This window comes from Schistocerca nitens, chromosome 5 (genome assembly GCF_023898315.1).
Source record: "Schistocerca nitens isolate TAMUIC-IGC-003100 chromosome 5, iqSchNite1.1, whole genome shotgun sequence".
NCBI lineage: Eukaryota > Metazoa > Arthropoda > Insecta > Orthoptera > Acrididae > Schistocerca > Schistocerca nitens.
The window spans coordinates 297,176,902-297,196,132 of NC_064618.1; the positions used below are offsets into that span (position 1 = coordinate 297,176,902).

General features: G+C 42.5%; 1 protein-coding gene across 2 annotated transcripts in view; it reads right to left on the reverse strand.

The window, feature by feature from the left end:
• LOC126259662 (facilitated trehalose transporter Tret1-like) overlaps positions 1 to 19,231 on the reverse strand; it is a 126,404-nt gene that overhangs the window by 81,068 nt on the left and 26,105 nt on the right. The window lies entirely within an intron of this gene.

Here is a 19,231-nt window from a genome sequence, read left to right on the forward strand (position 1 = left end):
CATTTAGTTTGGGGGCTACTAACTTTCAAAGTGTCAGTGGTGGATGCAGCTTGCTGTACGTGATACTGGGCTGTGTGTAGATGGGTGTTCTGATGGTGGAATGTTGATTGAAAGTGAGGTGTTCAAATGTGTGCCCATGTTTCTGAATGCACAATACTACATGCCTTCCAAAATGACCTGCGGACAAGATTTAGAGTCGCCACTATCACAGAGTGACAAGCTTCCTCGATGGACCATTTTAAGTCATCTGAAGCTTTGGGTTCAGTTACATTAATACGATCGTTCGGATACCCCCACAAAAAGAAATCTGCTAGTGTTAAATCGGGCGATTACGCGGTCCGTTCCTGAGGACCACGGCGCCCCAACCATCTTCCAGACATCTATTGCTCAGTTCTTCCGCAACTTCACGCACAGAACGGCTGGGTGACCATTGCGCTGCATCCACATACAGCCTCTAACGTCAATGATAAAAGCTCGATACATCTCACACTGTCCGCCCCGACAGCTGAATGGTCAGCGTGACGACTGCCGTCCTAAGAGGGCCGGGTTCGATTCCCGGCTGTTTGGGGATTTTTCTCCGTTCAGGGACTGGGTGTTGTGTTGTCTTCATCGTCATTTCATCCCCATCCGGCGCGCAGGTCGCCCAATGTGGCGTCGAATATAATAAGACCTGCACCAAGGCGGCCGGACCTGCCCCGTAAGGGGCCTCCCGGCCAATGACGCCAACCGCTCATTTCCATTTTACCTGTCAGTGTACCAGCGAAGTGATGTGTACCGATGATTTCATTCATAAAGATTCCACACCATACGTTAAGAAACCACCTCCGTTGACGATCGACAGGATCTACCCACTCAGGATTTCCTGTGGCCCAATAATGCAAATTATGTTCGTTCACTGCACCAAAATTTGAAAACTTGGATACATTGGAGAACGCAACACTTAGTAAGGCATCCAGACTGAAATTAACCGTGTCCCATTCACAAAAGCAACTCTCCGATTTAAATCATTCCCAAGCAGCTCCTGTGTCAGCGACGGGTGAAACCTGCGACCCTGTACTACGAGGTGTGGCTAGAAAAAAACCGGACTAGTACTGGTGAAACAATAAAACGAACGCAATAAGGCTGAAAGTCGCGTGGCCTGTCACGTGACTCTTGCTCCGCCTACTGCTCGAGTTTCATCTGCCTCCTGCACTCAGTCTGCCCGTGGCGTCTGTTTTAAGTAGTTGACGTTTTGTCTGTGCGTCGGAAAATGTTGAGTGTACAGAAAGAACAGCGTGTTAACATCAAATTTTGTCTCAAACTAGGAAAATCTGCAAGTGAAACGTTTGTAATGTTACAACAAGTGTACGGCGATGATTGTTTATCGCGAACACAAGTGTTTGAGTGGTTTAAACGATTTAAAGATGGCCGCGAAGACACCAGTGATGACACTCGCACTGGCAGACCATTGTCAGCAAAAACTGATGCAAACATTGAAAAAATCGGTAAACTTGTTCGACACTTTCCTTGTCAACTCCTGTTAACTCAGACACTGCTCTGATTGTTAAACGGCGATCTTGTCGAACAAGTTTACCGATTTTTTCAATGTTTGCATCAGTTTTTGCTGACAATGGTCTGCCAGTGCGAGTGTCATCACTGGTGTCTTCGCGGCCATCTTTAAATCGTTTAAACCACTCAAACACTTGTGTTCGCGATAAACAATCATCGCCGTACACTTGTTGTAACATTACAAACGTTTCACTTGCAGATTTTCCTAGTTTGAAACAAAATTTGATGTTAACACGCTGTTCTTTCTGTACACTCAACATTTTCCGACGCACAGACAAAACGTCAACTACTTAAAACAGACGCCACGGGCAGACTGAGTGCAGGAGGCAGATGAAACTCGAGCAGTAGGCGGAGCGAGAGTCACGTGACAGGCCACGCGACTTTCAGCCTTATTGCATTCGTTTTATTGTTTCACCAGTACTAGTCCGGTTTTTTTCTAGCCACACCTCGTATACGCCACGCGGATGTAAGGCTGATACCAGTGACTGCAGCAACGTCTCGTAAGCTAACATGAGAATCTTGGAGTATTGCAGCTAAAACAAACACTTCCATCTCTTAACTTCTTGCAGGTCATTTTCTGTTACTGCCACGCCTTCTCATACTACTTCTTTACCTGAAGTCGTTGTTCAGCACGTAAGAACGTAATGGCCGCTAGAGCTCTTCGACATACACCTGGCTGCTTCACTGGCATCGTATCAGCATTCGCTGAGCATCAGCAACATGTAATTTTAATCGCTGATTCTGTATACCATGTTTATTCGATGTCAGTATTCGCTGCATACTGAGCCCCATTTGTTTGTGAGGTCCGACCTGCAGCGTATACGCTGTAGGTCTTACTGATATTTTTAAAAATATCGAGCATCTGATACACGGATATTTAAAATAGTCATTATCGGTGCTCGATATATCGAAGAGAGCAATTTTTATACCTACGGAAAATATATCGACTTACCAGCCTATAAAAATATCCGCTACACATTGTAAATACTCTCCCGGTTTTAGAGCTGTATATTTAAGTATTGATTTTTATTATTAGATATCCTGTACATCAACAAACAAGCAGCCTCCTTATCCCCCTTGGAGCAAGAATTGGAAGGAAAACGATGCTTGTTCACGATTAGCGATAACTAGTTCGCTAACAGTGTTAACTGCATGTAAGCGGCAAAATGAAAGGTTTCCGATGGGTAAGTCGTTCGGTTTCGTAACATATAGGATTTGTCCAGAATACTCGATGTCGACTTCCCTGTTTCACCATTTCTGCCGACGCCAGCAACCTAGCACTTGTAATGTCAAAATTGCGTGCTGAAGTTAAACGTTGCAGTTTCTGTTGGTAGCGCCGATCGCCAGTTACGTCAGCATTTCCCCTCACACGTCTCCGCCCTCCGCAAAGACCAAACTCATCATTCAGGTTTTTTTTCATCATTTTCAGCAACTATTTCTGAAGAATGCCGATGTGAAGATATAGCACACTAGTTGCGGTAAAAAAACGTAACTGGTATGCTATTTCTTCACATCTGTAAACTTTTTATTCTATTTATACAGATAGCCCCCCCCCCCCCCCCTGCAAGCCCCGCCGCAGTGTAATCTGACTTCTTCTTTGTGCCACCTATATTTGCTACACACAGTCAAAGAGAAAGACTGAACATGATGAAGGCTCAAAAAGTAGTAATATTCCTTTCCATAGTGAAAGTAAAATTACGTTCAACTACAATTTCAAAAGAACAATTCCAAATATTTACCGGAAATTGTGGAAAAAAAATATAATACAAAATAAAAATGTCAGGACTCGATATTGACATTTCGGAATCGATATACCGGTGAAAGAAATGCCGCCAATATATGTCGATATTTTATGGAAAAATATCAATACATCGATATATTTTCAGCAGCCCTAACACGATGGTGTAATGTGACAGTCGGTATTCTAACCAAACATGACATCTAATACCGCATCGAGGAAGCTTGTCGCTCTGTGGCACCGGCGATGTTATATCTCGTCCACAGGCCGTTTAGAAGGCGCAATGCGTTATGCATTCAGGAATACGTGCACACATTTTAACATCTCGCTTACGTCAATATCTTGCTATCAGATCATCCATCTGCACACAGCCAAGCATTCTGTACAGCATATTGCATCCATCCCTAACACTTTGAAGATTTCTAGCCCCCAAACTAAATTTGATAGAAATGTGGAGCCGGCCGTGGTGGCCGAGCAGTTCTAGGCGCTACAGTCTGGAACCGCACGACCGCTACGGTCGCAGGTTCGAATCCTGCCTCCAGCATGTATGTGTGTGATGTCCTTAGGTTAGTTAGGTTTAAGTAGTTCTAAGTTCTAGGGGACTGATGACCTTAGAAGTTAAGTCCCATAGTGCTCAGATCCATTTTTGATTTGATAGAAATGTGGTTGAAATTGATCTGTACTCTACTGGTTTAAATACATCAACTATACGATAGAAGAAAACTAATGTTCTATTTAAAAAATTGCAAATCGTTGCTCTAACTCTCTGTGTTCCTTAAATATTCCTGCCACATATTATTCTGTAAGTTTCAGACGCATACACTCTACCTGGGACATCCTGTATATTTTTCAGTAATCGATTACAGAATTTGAAATATCAGGACGCATTTAGAATATTTCCCACACAGATTTAAATATAGACATCAACGTTTTTGGAACTGTTGGTACTGAGTGATGTTTATCGAATGGGTAGTAGTTAGACTTAAGGCTGCGCCTTGAAATGGCGATTGGCTCCATGTAGCCGAGGTCTGTGGGCGTGGCTGCTTCTGAGTACAGCTCTTATGAGCATCCTGAAGGCTCTATTCATTAGCCGAAGGATATTCTACCAACCTCTACATGACTTTCACGACCCACTGCTGCAGCACAGCAAACTTCTGTTTTCCGGTCTTTTGACCTAGTCGCTCGAAACACCTCTTCATTTTCCACCTCATTTTTATTTTCCTCTTCGTAACCTAACTCTGAATCACTATCATATTTGCTTAAACTTCTGTTTTCCGGTCTTTTGACCTAGTCGCTCGTAACACCTCTTCATTTTCCACCTCATTTTTATTTTCCTCTTCGTAACCTAACTCTGAATCACTATCATATTTGCTTCTATAATGTTGATCAAGATCTGAGTCATTGTTAAAGCTGAACTCACTCTCTACTTCATCAAGCATTGACTATACACATTCAGCGAGCTTAGGATCGGATACTTCTATTTCATTAGAAGAAGGTAACGCCATTCAGTCTCGGACGGAAGAAAATACTTCGTGAGAAAAATCTCATACTCGGTATGGTAGGCTCAGTCTAGTCCCAACTGAAAGAAAGATTGGTGTACTGTCAAAAAATGTACAAGAATTAGAATAATAACTTTACTACAGGAATTGCTATAAAATAATTTATGAGTAAGAAATATTTCATTTCAACAAATTAAAGTCTTTACTGATGAAAGTCAACTGTAATATAACATCAAACACTACTTTTATTTTGCTCTGCTAGTCACCTTCGTAAGAATTACATCTGAAACCGTTTAGCTATCGGTATGAACTGCCTGTTATTCGAAACATTAATGATACGTGCCATTTTTGTAAGTTTAGGTGCTAAAAATTCGCATATGTCATCCCGGAGCTACCAGATGCTACGCTCTCTTGTCACGGCCGACTCTCACGCTAGGCAGTAAGGTCTGTGTGTACTAAACTCTGTTACAAGCTGTTCCCCGTGTGGCAAAATGACTAACTTAAACAATTTTTAAAAAATACTTTTAGTGCAACTTAGCGGCTAAAATTTTTACTGTGCATTTCTTTCGTTATATTCTTCCTCCATAAAAAAATTTTAGGATGTGTTTCGATACGTAGGATTGGACAATTTCCTTATGAGACCTGCAGCGGTACAGTGATAAAAACATAAAATTAAACAAAAAACAAATTCCAGTTCACATGACCCCATCATACCAGTTACGGGTCAATATAACAAACATCAGCCAACGTTTCTATTTCTTCCACCCCACCATCTACAAAGATCCACGTCATTAGTCATCAGACGTAGAAATCCTCTGACGACGGCACAAGTCCCGTATTCCTTTTGGAACGTAAAAGTCCTTTTATCGCTCTAGTGCTCAGTTTGTTTCATACTTTGATCTTCTTTCTCTTTATTGCTGAAAATATTCTTTCCGCACTAGCTGACAAATGGGGTAAGCACAACAGCGAGATCATCACGGCTGATAACTTGGGGAACATAGGTGTACCATCTCCCCATCTCAGCTTACGGACAGCATTCCAACATTCGGCCGGATCTGTACTCTTCGATCCTACCTCTGTATTTCTCAATAGCCCTCATTCAGTGTCAATTTCTTGAATGTCATTTTTAATTAAACTTAGGAACTTACTTGCAGGACACGCAACAGTCAGAATTTTCTTGTCTCTAACGGAAATTTGGCTAACTGCCTTCAAACCTTTTAGTACACTATCACTGAAAAGAAACCGTTTGAATATCTGTTGAGCACTCTCAAAAAAAAGTCTAAACGTCGAAGTTTAAAATTCTTCAATTGGTCACGGCGTTCAACGAAACCTTTGTTCCTAAATATAGTTCGTCAAGAGATTTAAAATAAGTGGGATACTGACGTTCTTTCAAGATACATGGTGTGGATTTGACGAGACTCTGGCTGCATCTTAAGATTAATGATGTTGAAGATAGGCAACACAAAATCCAAAAAATTAAGAAAGAGTCTTATAGTATTATCATTTAATTTATGCGAATCTGTGTTGTTTGCCAGAAGTTTGTCGTTAGCCACAGCATTGATAAAAACCAGCTTCGGAGTCATACTGCTCAAAAAGCACGGATACAACCGTATGTAAAGAGAGCTTGCGTTTCTGCCTGGGATGAAGTTGTCTGTGCCGTTTCTCTTTTACATTCTGTTCTGAAACTCTTTTAGTTTACCAATACTCCAGGACTACAATGGAAATAATTATATACATCACTCGCTAGGTCTTCTATGCCTCTAGGAACGGTTAAGCAAACGTTGGAAGCGCATAACGCAAATGAATGGCAAATGCATTTCATCACGAACTGCTCTGGAATATCTTGCTTAAATAAAGTGGATAAGGAATGACGGGCTCCTAACATATCATTCTCTCCGTACGCTACGAAACCAACCATATTCTCTTTGCAGGGAATATAAATGTCAGAGAAGAACTTGACGGTTCCAGATATAATGTATTACTAGTAGCATAAGTCAATTGAATCAGTCCTAGAAAGGCATCAGTTATTTCATTTCCTTCACTCAGAACACGTATTGCCAAACACAGATCTGTTATGACACCTTATCAGTCGATTCATCAACAATTCGACTAAATTTATTTGTCTTAAGCGTGTCCATTAGTTTCACGAAACTTGCCCTATTTATAACATTATTTATGATTCCAGTTGCTTTTATTCTGCCACAATGAATATATTTTGCGACTTATGAATCAGGATACTTTGCTTGGATGAGATTCGGTAAATGTTCAGTAACCGGAAGTGATAAATTACATTCTGCAACACAACTAGCAGGACGAATTTCACTGGCCTTAACTGTGTCACGTAATCTTGAGCTGCTACTAGCTAATGACGTATCGGTAAGTTAGTTTGCCTTTTCCGGACGTCACATTTACATACTTCTTAGGACTCGCGTGCCTTACTATATCACTTTTCCAAGAGGTAATTTTTAGATCACAATTACATGCACAGCAGCATGCACTATAAGGACCTTTCTTGCTGCTTGTGAGCCAACCATTAACAACTGTTTCTTTTTCCCATTGGTGATTACACACTGAAGAGCCAAAGAAACTGGTACATTCGATTAATGTCTGAAATAATGCTGGAGGGAACTGACAGCATGAATTCCGCAGGGCTGTCCATTAATCCGGAAGACTACGAGGGGGTGGAGATTTCTTCTGAACAGCACGTTGCAAGGCATCCCAGATATGCTCGATAATGGTTGGTTGGTTGGTTTGGGGAAGGAGACCAGACAGCGTGGTCATCGGTCTCATCGGATTAGGGAAGGATTGGGAAGGAAGTCGGCCGTTCCCTTTCAGAGGAACCATCCCGGCATTTGCCCGGAGTGATTTAGGGAAATCACGGAAAACCTAAATCAGGATGGCCGGACGCGGGATTGAACCGTCGTCCTCCCGAATGCGAGTCCAGTGTCTAACCACTGCGCCATCCCGCTCGGTCTAAAGCGATGTACTACGCATTAATGTAAACAATAATGTTCATGTCTGGGGAGTTTTGTGGCCAGCAGAAGTGTTTAAACTCAGAAGAGTGTCCCTGGAGCCATTTTGTAGCAATTATGGACTGTGTGGAGTCGCATTGTCTTGCTGGAATTTCCCAAGTCCGTCGGAAAGCACAATGAACATGAATGGACGCAGGTGATTAGACAGAATGCTTACGTACGTATCACCTGTCAGAGTCGTAGCAGAGATTCCATATCACTCCAACTGTACACGCCCACACCATTGCAGAGCATCCACCAGCTTGAACAGTCCCCTGCTGACACACAGGGTCCATGGATTCATGAGGTTGTCTCCATACCCGTACACGTCCATCCGCTCAATACAATTTGAAACGACTCGTCAGACCAGGCAACATCTTTCCAGTCATCCACAGCCCAATGTCGGTGTTGACGGACCCGGGCGAGGCGTAAAGCTTTGTGTCGTGCAGTCATCAAGGGTACACGATTGGGTCTTCGGCTCCGAAAGCCCAATTCGATGATGTTTCTCTGAATGGTTCGCACGCTGACACTTGCTGATGGCCCATCATAGAAATCCGCAGCAGTTTGCGGAAGGGTTGCACATCTGTCACGTTGAACAATTCTCTTAAGTCGTCGTTGGCCCCGCTCTTGTAGGATCTTTTTCCGGCCGCAGCGATGTCGGGGATTTTATATTTTCCCCCGATATTCACGGTAGACTCGTCAATAATGGTCGTACGGGAAAATCCCCACTTCATCGCTACCTCGGAGATGCTGTCTCTCATCGCTCGTGCGCCGACTATAACACCACTTTCAAACTCACTTAAATCTTGACAACCTGTCATTGTAGCAGCGGTAAACGATCTAACAACTGCGCCAGACACTTGTTGTCTTATATATGTAGGCGTTTCCGACCGCAGCGCCGTATTCTGTCTGTTTACGTATCTCTGTATTTGAATACGCATGCCTATACCAGTTTCTTTGGCGCTTCAGTGTATTTCGTAGCATATTTTACCTTTTTGGGCGCTGACACCACAGATTCAAATTCCAACTTCGAACTCATATCTAAACAAGCACATCAACCACTACTTTGCAGAAACTTATGGCGTCACCTGGTAACAGTCATTCACCGCATAGCGCTGTGCTAATTGTTCGATTCTCTGCACAAGCTTTGTTGCCCGTATGCTCCTTTGTTGAATCGGCAAAACTGAACACATGAACTGGGCAGCGTTTGTTTTTCATGGCTTTGCCAGCCCTTGAGTCCAAACAATACAGTAGCAGTACAGCGGAAGTAATTGTTAACGCTATGTCTCGATATGATCGAAGTAATAGGAATGTGTTATGTAGCAGCATACACTATCGACGAAGGAATATCGGAAAATTTCGGAAGATTCACTCAGAATTTCAGGAAGATGGGAAAATTTCGCAATTTCTGGAGTAATTAAAAAAATCGGGAAGCCTTCGGATAATTCGGAGGATCTGGCAACAGTGCTGCAACGAAATGGAATCAACACAGTCGATCAATCTTTACTATCGAATCTTTGTCTCTGTATATCTTCATTATTATTTGATGCGTCATTAATCGACGTTTAATAATAATGTTTTGATAGAGCTAAATATAGATTTTGTTTTCGGAGTTCGGAGTTCTATCCGCTGTAGGAAAGGTATTCTAAAGTAATAAACGTCTCGCCAGAGTGCACTAGAATACGATAACAACGTGGCACCATCAGTGAGACCTGCACGAATGATCGGAAGAAATAAATGCGCGAAACATGTGCAAATCCGTTCAGTTGCTAAGAGTTCACTTCTTGCTAACGGCGTTTGCAGGATAAAACACGTTATTAGCGAGTTCCTTTTTCCGTGTGTATTGTGCCTGAGTTCTTGTGAGTTATATTTTCGTGCAAATAACTGTAGTATATCGCTAGTCTGAAAACAGCGCAATATGAATTGATTGTGCAGTTTGTTTGAAAAAAAATTTGGAACAAGAGCTTCGTATGAAACTGAAGGAAATTAGAGCGCCGAGACAGATCTCATCATATCAAGAAGAAAAACAATGCAAAGTGGGGTAACAGTAGGCCTGTATATGTCATTTCAACGAAGAAATATATAGTAAAATTTTTAGCCACCAACGTTACATTTCCTGATACTTCAGCACAACGAAAGATACTAAAAATGACGCATTTTGGAGAGTTTTTTAATACAGCATATCACTTAAAATATAGCATATCACTTAAAATGTATATTTTTGTAATACGCAAGTATATTCGCAATACGAAAACCAAGTAATACAGCACGTTAGGTTTGCAAATACCTAAATCAATATGGAGACTGCTCGATTTGGTTCTGTCAGCCAAACAAATGACCTGTTACGTCATGGAACATCACTGATACGTTGCATGGACTCCTATTATTCGTATTTATTCGCCAGCGCGCTAAGTCAAATACTAGGGGGTCGTTTTGTCCAGAAACAAAAGTATACATTTCACATCACTTCTTGCCTTAAATTACTGTTTTGATAATGTACAGCCAATACCAGTCTCTTGACTCTCAATAAGTATGTCTTTCCTGGATGGGAATATACGTAACGGGTGAGTACATGTTGTGACATATGGGTGATGACATATGGAAGATTGGATCTGGCTGTGATTCGTGCACCATTGCCGAAGCTGTTAAGGCGACCGCTCGCATAAAGCGGGAATTCCCGATTTCGAGCCCTGGTCCGGCACAAATTTTCACTGTAATCATTCCAGTATACAACCGATGGTGGTTCACATTCGGAACTACGAACACATTTCCTTATATACAAACGTATAGCGATTCTATCTCTGCTCTTGTTGTAAATATAGTGTAGGCTTATCGACTTTTATTACCAGTGGATGGTCGTGCAGCCGGCCGGAGTGGCCGTGCGGTTAAAGGCGCTACAGTCTGGAACCGCGTGACTGCTGCGGTCGCAGGTTCGAATCCTGCCTCGGGCATGGATGTGTGTGATGTCCTTAGGTTAGTTAGGTTTAAGTGATTCTAAGTTCTAGGGGACTGATGCCCACAGCAGTTATGTCCCATAGTGCTCAGAGCCATTTGATGGTCGTGCCTGCTAAGCGGCGTGACCTAGCTACAGACTTGGCTGTTTCTCGTAGCACATTGCTTCGGACTCGGATGTAGAAACAAAATTAACGCTTTGAGCGCTGTTTCAAAGTAAACTGGACTATCTTACTAATGTTAACCTTTGTACCTGTCTGAATATTAATTAGGCTATCGTACTTCTTCCACAGCGCTAAGTGAAATACTAGGGAGTCGTTTTGTGCGGCCGGGATGGTTCCTTTGAAAGGGCACGGCCGATTTCCTTCCCCATCCTTCCCTAACCCGAGCTTGCGCTCCGTCTCTAATGACCTCGTTGTCGACGGGACGTTAAACAACACTAACCTAACACCGTTTTGTCCAGAAATAAAGGTACACGTTTGACTTCACATCACTTCTTACCTTAAATTACCGTTTTGATAATTAATGTTTTCCATTAAAGCACGTTGTCAGTATTTACCACGTACCAGGAACCAATACTAAATCATCTTCAGATTTTTCCTCCCGAAAATTAATAATTCCACCCTCTAATACCGGTCACCAGGGCTGAAGCGACGAATTTTGAAAGTGAGTCTGCTCATAAAATCTGGAACAGCTAATGAATATATATTTCTACCAGAATATGCACCAAAAAGAAACTAATAAGATCTTAACAGATTTCCTAGTCAAAAATTACTTTATGAACTTTACAGAGAAAAAAGAATTAGTTTTTGTTATCAGACTCATTTTATTTCAGTCTTGAGAATTTTTACTAAAATTGCGATATTCTACTTTTTCCGTTTGAACCACACAAACATTGCATTAAATGCAATTAGTTTTTCACTTAATTAATAATAATTTATGGTAGGGTAGGATTTAAGCAATGTAAATTATAGGTACTTGAAATAATGCGGTAACACTTTTTAGAATGAACTATCAATATATCAATCCAAAAAGCACTTTCATCACGGTTGATGTTAACGCACGTCTACCTTTCTTTTGCAGTGACGAAGTTAACTGTTAGTACCTTGCCATGTCAAGAGTCGTGCAGTTGATAATGTGGTGCAAAAATGCTTCCGCAGATTCTTCAAGTCTCATATTATTTAGATAGGCGAAACACACTATAATCTCTACCTTTTAGAACCGTTGTTGGAGTAAGATGTAATTGTTGTAACACCGTATTTTTGCTCGGAAATCTCGTGCATCCGCGGCTATAGTTAATATGAGATGACTTATTATTGCAGAAGCACTAATTATGGCCTTCCTCCATAAACTGGACCATTGTTTACACAAAATATTAAAATCCTGGACAGTGCACCATTACGCGACCTCAGCCACTGAAAGCTGGCTCTCTTCCATTGCAGTCCGTCGCTGTACCCCTCGTTTCCAGAAAGAGAGACGACACGGCCAACCTGCCTAACCTGTATCAACACTGTCTACTGAATCACGACCTCCGGTGACCATAAGAGCTCTTCTTCCGAACTGTTTTCGAACAGCTTCAATCTGTATACGATCATCTTCCGTACTAGTTATTTTGCAGCTGAGGAATCAATTGTCTTTCAGAGAATAGTTTTCAGTTCATTACTGAAAGACAAATCTTCCTTTTAAACGTGTCGCTGATAGAGGAATATACACTACTGGCCATTAAAATTGCTACACCACGAAGATGACGCGAAATTTAACTGACAGGAAGAAGATACTGTGATATGCAAATGATTAACTTTTCTGAGCATTCACACAAGGTTGGCGCCGGTGGCGACACCTACAACGTGCTGACATGAGGAAAGTTTCCAAGCGATTTCTCATACACAAACAGCAGTTGAACGGCGTTGCCTGGTGAAACGTTGTTGTGATGCCTCGTGTAAGGAGGAGAAATGCGTACCATCACGTTTCCGACTTTGATAAAGGTCGGATTGTAACCTATCGCGATTGTGGTTAATCGTGTCGAGACATTGCTGCTCGCGTTGGTCGCGATCCAATGACTGTTAGCAGAATATGCAATCGGTGGGTTCAGGAGGGCAATACGAAACGCCGTGCTGGATCGCAACGGCCTCGTATCACTAGCAGTCGAGATGACAGGCATCTTATCCGCATGGCTGTAACGGATCGTGCAGCCACGTCTCGATCCCTGAGTCAACAAATGGGGACGTTTGCAAGACAACAACCATCTGCACGAACAGTTCGACGACGTTTGCAGCAGCATGGACTATCAGCTCGGAGACCATGGCTGCGGTTACCCTTGACGCTGCATCACAGAGAGGAGCGCCTGCGATGGTATACTCAACGACGAACGTGGGTGCTCGAATGGCAAAACGTCATTTTTTCGGATAAATCCAGGTTCTGTTTACAGCATCATGATGGTCGCATCCGTGTTTGGAGACATCGCGGTGAACGCACATTGGAAGCGTGTATTCGTCATCGCGATACTGGCGTATCAAATGGCTCTGAGCACTATGCGACTTAACTTCTGAGGTCATCAGTCGCCTAGAACTTAGAACTAATTAAACCTAACTAACCTAAGGACATCACACACATCCATGCCCGAGGCAGGATTCGAACCTGCGACCGTAGCGGTCGCTCGGCTCCAGACTGTAGTGCCTAGAACCGCACGGCCACTTCGGCCGGCTTCTGGCGTATCACCCGGCGTGATGGTATGGGGTGCCATTGGTTACACGTCTCGGTCACCTCTTGTTCGTATTGACGGCACTTTGGACAGTGGACGTTACATTTCAGATGTGTTACGACCCGTGGCTTTACCCTTCATTCGATCCCTGCGAAACCCTACCTTTCAGCAGGATAATGCACGACCGCATGTTGCAGGTCCTGTACGGGCCTTTCAGGATACAGAAAATGTTCGACTGCTGCCCTGGCCAGCACATTCTCCAGATCCCTCACCAATTGAAAACGTCTGGTCAATGGTGGCGGAGCAACTGGCTCGTCACAATACGCCAGCCACTACTCTTGATGATCTGTGGTATCGTGTTGAAGCTGCATGGGCAGCTGTACCTGTACACGCCATCCAAGCTCTGTTTGACTCAATGCCCAGGCGTATCAAGGCCGTTATTACGGCCAGAGGTAGTTGTTCTGGGTACTGATTTCTCAGGATCTATGCACCCAAATTGCGTGAAAATGTAATCACATGTCAGTTCTAGTATACTATATTTGTCCAATGAATACACGTTTATCAACCGCATTTCTTCTTGGTGTAGCAATTTTAATGGCCAGCAGTGTAGAATACATGGACAGGTAGTCTTTTCTGCTTGTCGTGTGTTTCTACAGTGCTGCTACATCCTCTGCTAGATGGTTACTTCCCAAATCAGTGAAATCCACCTAATTGCCTTTATTCTGAACTGTCATCGCATTATTAGCAATGTTTTAGAAGTAAATAAAACCCAGACCTGGGTTTCAAAATACAGCAACTGGAGACCAACTTTATTAAATGGTCATCATATCGACAGTAAAATTTTGTTTGGTTGCCCGTGTGATCCTGCCTACTGCCATAAATGGTTCTGTGTTATGCATCTTATTCACTCTGGCATCTCTCTAATTATTGTGGTAGGAATTATTTTTTCTCAATGGTCATTTTCCGTTTTTCAAAGCAGCGTAGTAATATCTATCTTCTTGATAAATATAGTGAGACCACTTCCTGTAGGAACTCGTTACGCTCTAAGAACACCGCGTCTTTAATAAAAAGTAAAAAAATCGACAGTATTTTTACGATAATGTTCAGAACGGCCATGTAGCGTCTCTGAGACATTGTAATTTGATGACAAAGCTTTTTCGTTGATGTGGTCAATATTACATATGCGTGTCGTAATCCGCAAAATAAGCTTACATGAATAAGCATCATGTGAAGGGTACATGCAATATGCTGGTAAAGCGGATTCCTCTTGTTACATAGCTCACGTTAATGCATTTAGAATATACATATTTTTGTACGAACTTCTTTTCAATCTAAGAGGAATGCTTTTTATATTTACGTGATACGCAATCGGTTTGAACTAAGAGCCATGTGTAGGACGTATATCTCAAGGTAAAACTAAGGTTACTGCAATGGAGCGTAGATTAGTGCGAACAGTGAGTTAAGGCTCGTGCTGAAAACGGAACAGCAGGAGAAAGTTGCTGCTGGCGGGCGTTGGCAACGTGTTCTCCTCTGCACAGCATGCCATTCTCACTTCACAAGCGGTGGTTCGACAGCGTCTGGAGAGAGCCTGCGAGTGTACGCCACGCGAACTCTGTTGCAGGCACAGCAATCACCAGGTTTCGTTTTATGCATAGGATATTAGGGGACCGCGTTTTGTACTCGAATGAGATTGCGCACCCAGAAAGTGCGCCGCCCTTGAATACTTCTGTTACATTTGTACGTCTCATGGGAGAGAAAGGTACGATGAAAACATCAGCTGGTAGATACTACGACTTATCGTAGAAGATTGACAGATTAAAGAAAGGCAAACCACAATTATAGCATTTTTATATTTAGAGAAAGTTTTCAGTAATGGAAGCTACTGTTTGCAATTGTGAAGCTGACAGAGATAAAATACAGCGAGTAAAAGATAGCATTTTGATCAGTCTTTTAATATTGACAAGTTAAACTCAGTAACGTTATTATTGTAATCAACACTGTGCTTAGGTATCAGTTCTAGTTTATGATCTGAGCTAGTAGAGTTGTATGACTACCATAGGCTGCCGTAGACTATTGTAAGTAAGTGCAGACAGTTGTAGGTTTCCTAGTAGCTTTGGTCAGTTAAGGCCGTACCGACATTACCTGTATGTTAGATGTGTTTTCCCTTTCAGGCGTTACCTCCTAAAGACCGCTTTCTTTACACATGTGATCAGTGTCTTACTAGACGCCCCTAAAAAGCAGAAAACCAGAAGAAACTGAGGATAAGTAAATGGCTGGGTAACCTATGCAACGTTGTTGTTCCACTTAGTTACCCTCCGATCTGTCACTTAAAAATAGAAATTGTGAATGTTTAGTTCAGGTTTTATTCGAAAACCGTTGGTTTGTAACGTAAAACATACATTTTTGTACGTTTTTGCCTTTAAACCGTACTTGCATCAAAAGTAACTGCTTTGGTTACACAAAAGCGCGGAAGTTACTCAATCACATAACTTTTATTACTAATAAAATGTAATTTACATCGTGTAGTGCGCAATGGACTAACACTGAATGATGTGCGGCGGCCCTAACGTTGTGCTGAGCCTCCCCTCCCCCCAACCCCCCCCCCAAAAAAAAAAGACAGAGAGAGGGAAGTTGTCGGCTCCCAGTTTCTCTTTTTCTTTCTTTCGCTTCCAGGGCTACCAATACTACCGGCAATACTACCAGTTAGTACGTCATTTATCTAGCGTATCAAAACCACCGAACCGCTGTTTTGGTAGAGTGCAACTGTAGTTGCTAGTCACCCGAAAACCAGTAGTCGTCAAAATGTAATTACAACTTGTCGAGATCGAGCTTAAACAGAAAATAATCGCCACAGATATAATGTATTGACTTGAACTAGACCTCTCCAATCCCGTCACTTTTATCACAACGTCAGGCCCAGCCGGCTACTGGCTCCGCCACCTGATATGAGGAGTCTGCGTGCCGAGAACGTGTGCGATTACTAAGCCGCAACCAGCACCTAGATAACAAGAAGGTGACTAACGAGAATTATCCACCGACACACAAGGACGCGTTTGCCAACTCTTTAGAATTTTTAGATTTCTGTATTGGAAAAAATAATAATAGTTTTATGGTTCACGTAGGATCACACATTCCTGACTGGATATACATAACACTTAAAACATCACCGCCACTGCACAGGGCCAACGGCGTGCCTCCTACACACGCGAAAACAGCTAGTCTTTCTGTCGATTTTGCCGGCCGAAGTGGCCGCGCGGTTCTGGCGCTGCAGTCTGGAACCGCGAGACCGCTACGGTCGCAGGTTCGAATCCTGCCTCGGGCATGGATGTGTGTGATGTCCTTAGGTTAGTTAGGTTTAACTAGTTCTAAGTTCTAGGGGACTAATGACCTCAGCAGTTGAGTCCCATAGTGCTCAGAGCCATTTGAACCATTTTTTCTGTCGATTTTGCGGCATCGAAACCGCTCCACGAAATTTCTGTTAACATTAGCCCTTCCAGTCGGTCAACTTGAGAACCAGAAATACAGGCAGTTCACTTCAGATCTTTGATAAATTGCTGTTCTCGCTAAAGAACTCCTCAGGAAGTACTTTTGATAAGTTTCTTTCCAACAGGTGGAGGAAAACAGGTGCCATCATGGGAAAGTCACTATACCTTAATGTAGCCTAGTAGCCTACAACCACAGTCCATTTAGGAGGAATGCAGAAAGACCAAAACATCATCTCCAGGCCAGAAAACGCCCCCTTCTCCCACGTGCTGATAACCACGTCTAGTGTTCACAGTAGCCAAGACACACAGACAACAAATACATGTTACAGTCAGCTAAGCAGAATGGATAGCGTCATGTTAAGCGGTTGTAAAGTAAATAACAATGAAAGTAAAACAAGAGTAATGGAGTAAAGCCGAATTAAACCAGGCGACGAAGGGCGAATTACATTAGGAAATTAGACACTAGAAGTAGGAGGTCAGTTTTCCTGTTTTGGGAGGAAAGTAACTGGCCATGACCGAAGTAGAGAGGATATAAAATGCAAACTGCCAACAGCATGCTCAGAGGTGTAATTTTTTAACATTTAATATAAACTTATGTTTTACGAAATCGATGATGATGATGAAAGGTTTAAACCGACCAGATTACTTAGTCGTCAGTCCCTCGATTCACAAAAAAATGTCAGAAAAAGATTGAAACGAGAAAAAGGAGGGCTGTCAGATCCAGGTGCTGTGACCACATCATCATGGTTGAACACATGTGTGACAGCAGCCTTACCAGGACAGTTAAAAGTGAGATAAAACCCAGGCAGATGAAAACTGTAGCTGCTTATTGAAGGATTCACCATGAAGGATCACCATAGTCAGTACAACTAAAATAGCGACCTCTGCGACGTCAGCTAGTTAAGTCGTTCAAACTCTCTCTTAGATAAGACAGTTCGTCAAATGTTTTATATTCCTGAATTTTCTTCTCCCTGGTGAAAACTTAAAATATTGGCAAAAGAGGGGGCTGTAATTCTGGGCAGTTTACAGATGTAGGGGCTGTTCGCAAGGGATGACCCCATTTGTTGTCGTTTCACATGCCCCACAAGTCGGGTTATTAGTGAAGTGGGAGGACATGTGTCCAAACCTCTGGAAAAAAGGCATCTAATAGGAGGAGGAAACCGTAGACTGACGTTATAACTACATACCCCGACCTTTACTTTCTCAGGTAAAACATTTCCACTGAAGGCTAGGATGAAAGTTCCAGTGCCCACCCTGTAACTATTGGGCCCCATTTCGATGTTATGAACAATGTGGACTTCACGCCATTCGAAGTTAGCACAGGATTAATCTGTATGTAACGTCAGGTCCAGACGGTAAATGACACCTCGAATCCTATTGAGTTTATTATGAGGCGAGGTAGTAATTGGTATATCCCCGGGCTTGTCACAGGCCTATGATTGGTTAGCATTCAACGTTGCATAGTGTCGCTCAGTGGCCGGCGACACCACAGTGGTGTCGTGGGCATAGTATCGCACCGTGGAGGGCGACGGCACTTTAGTATCTTTTGCATTCTGTTGGTGTTTTGTTTAGGTAACAATAAGTTACACACATCAACAAGTTTTTTGTTTTTTTTGTTTTTAGAAATCTTGTGCCCTTTCATTATGGCGGACGAAAGACACAATATGATTATTTACGCTGAATGCACGGACGTCTTGTCTGACGTTCCGGACGATTTGACCGATTGGGAAGAAGACATTCGATATTTTAAAAAAATGAAAGTGAAGGAGAATCGAAGGAAGATAGTGGAATACGTCCAAGGAGAATTCGGCGGACCCTACGGTTGCCAACTGATTCGGCTGAATCAGACGAAGAAGACGGTGCACAGTGGTCAGACTTCGATTTACCGAGGAACAATAATAAACGTGAAGGATCCCCAGGTCCAAACATAATTCCCAAAGATACGCAGAGCGCCGAGGATATCGTAGAAGTATATATTGGGAACGATATAATTGAATATATTATCAACGAAACCAACAAGTACTACAGTTAAAATTGCAATTGAAGGAAACTGGATTTTTTTAAAAAATCCAAATTTGTCGACGTTACGGGACCCGAACTTAGAAAATGGTTTAGGCTTCCTATCCTTATAGGAATTATAAAACAAGCAAAGATCGATGATTTTGGTCAACGAATCTGTTGACAGACACGCTATTTCGGAAAACGATGTCCCGCAACCGATTCAGACAAATATTATCATTTTTACGTTTTTCCGACAGCAACAATAAACCTGATAATGCCGACCGGCTTGTCAAAGT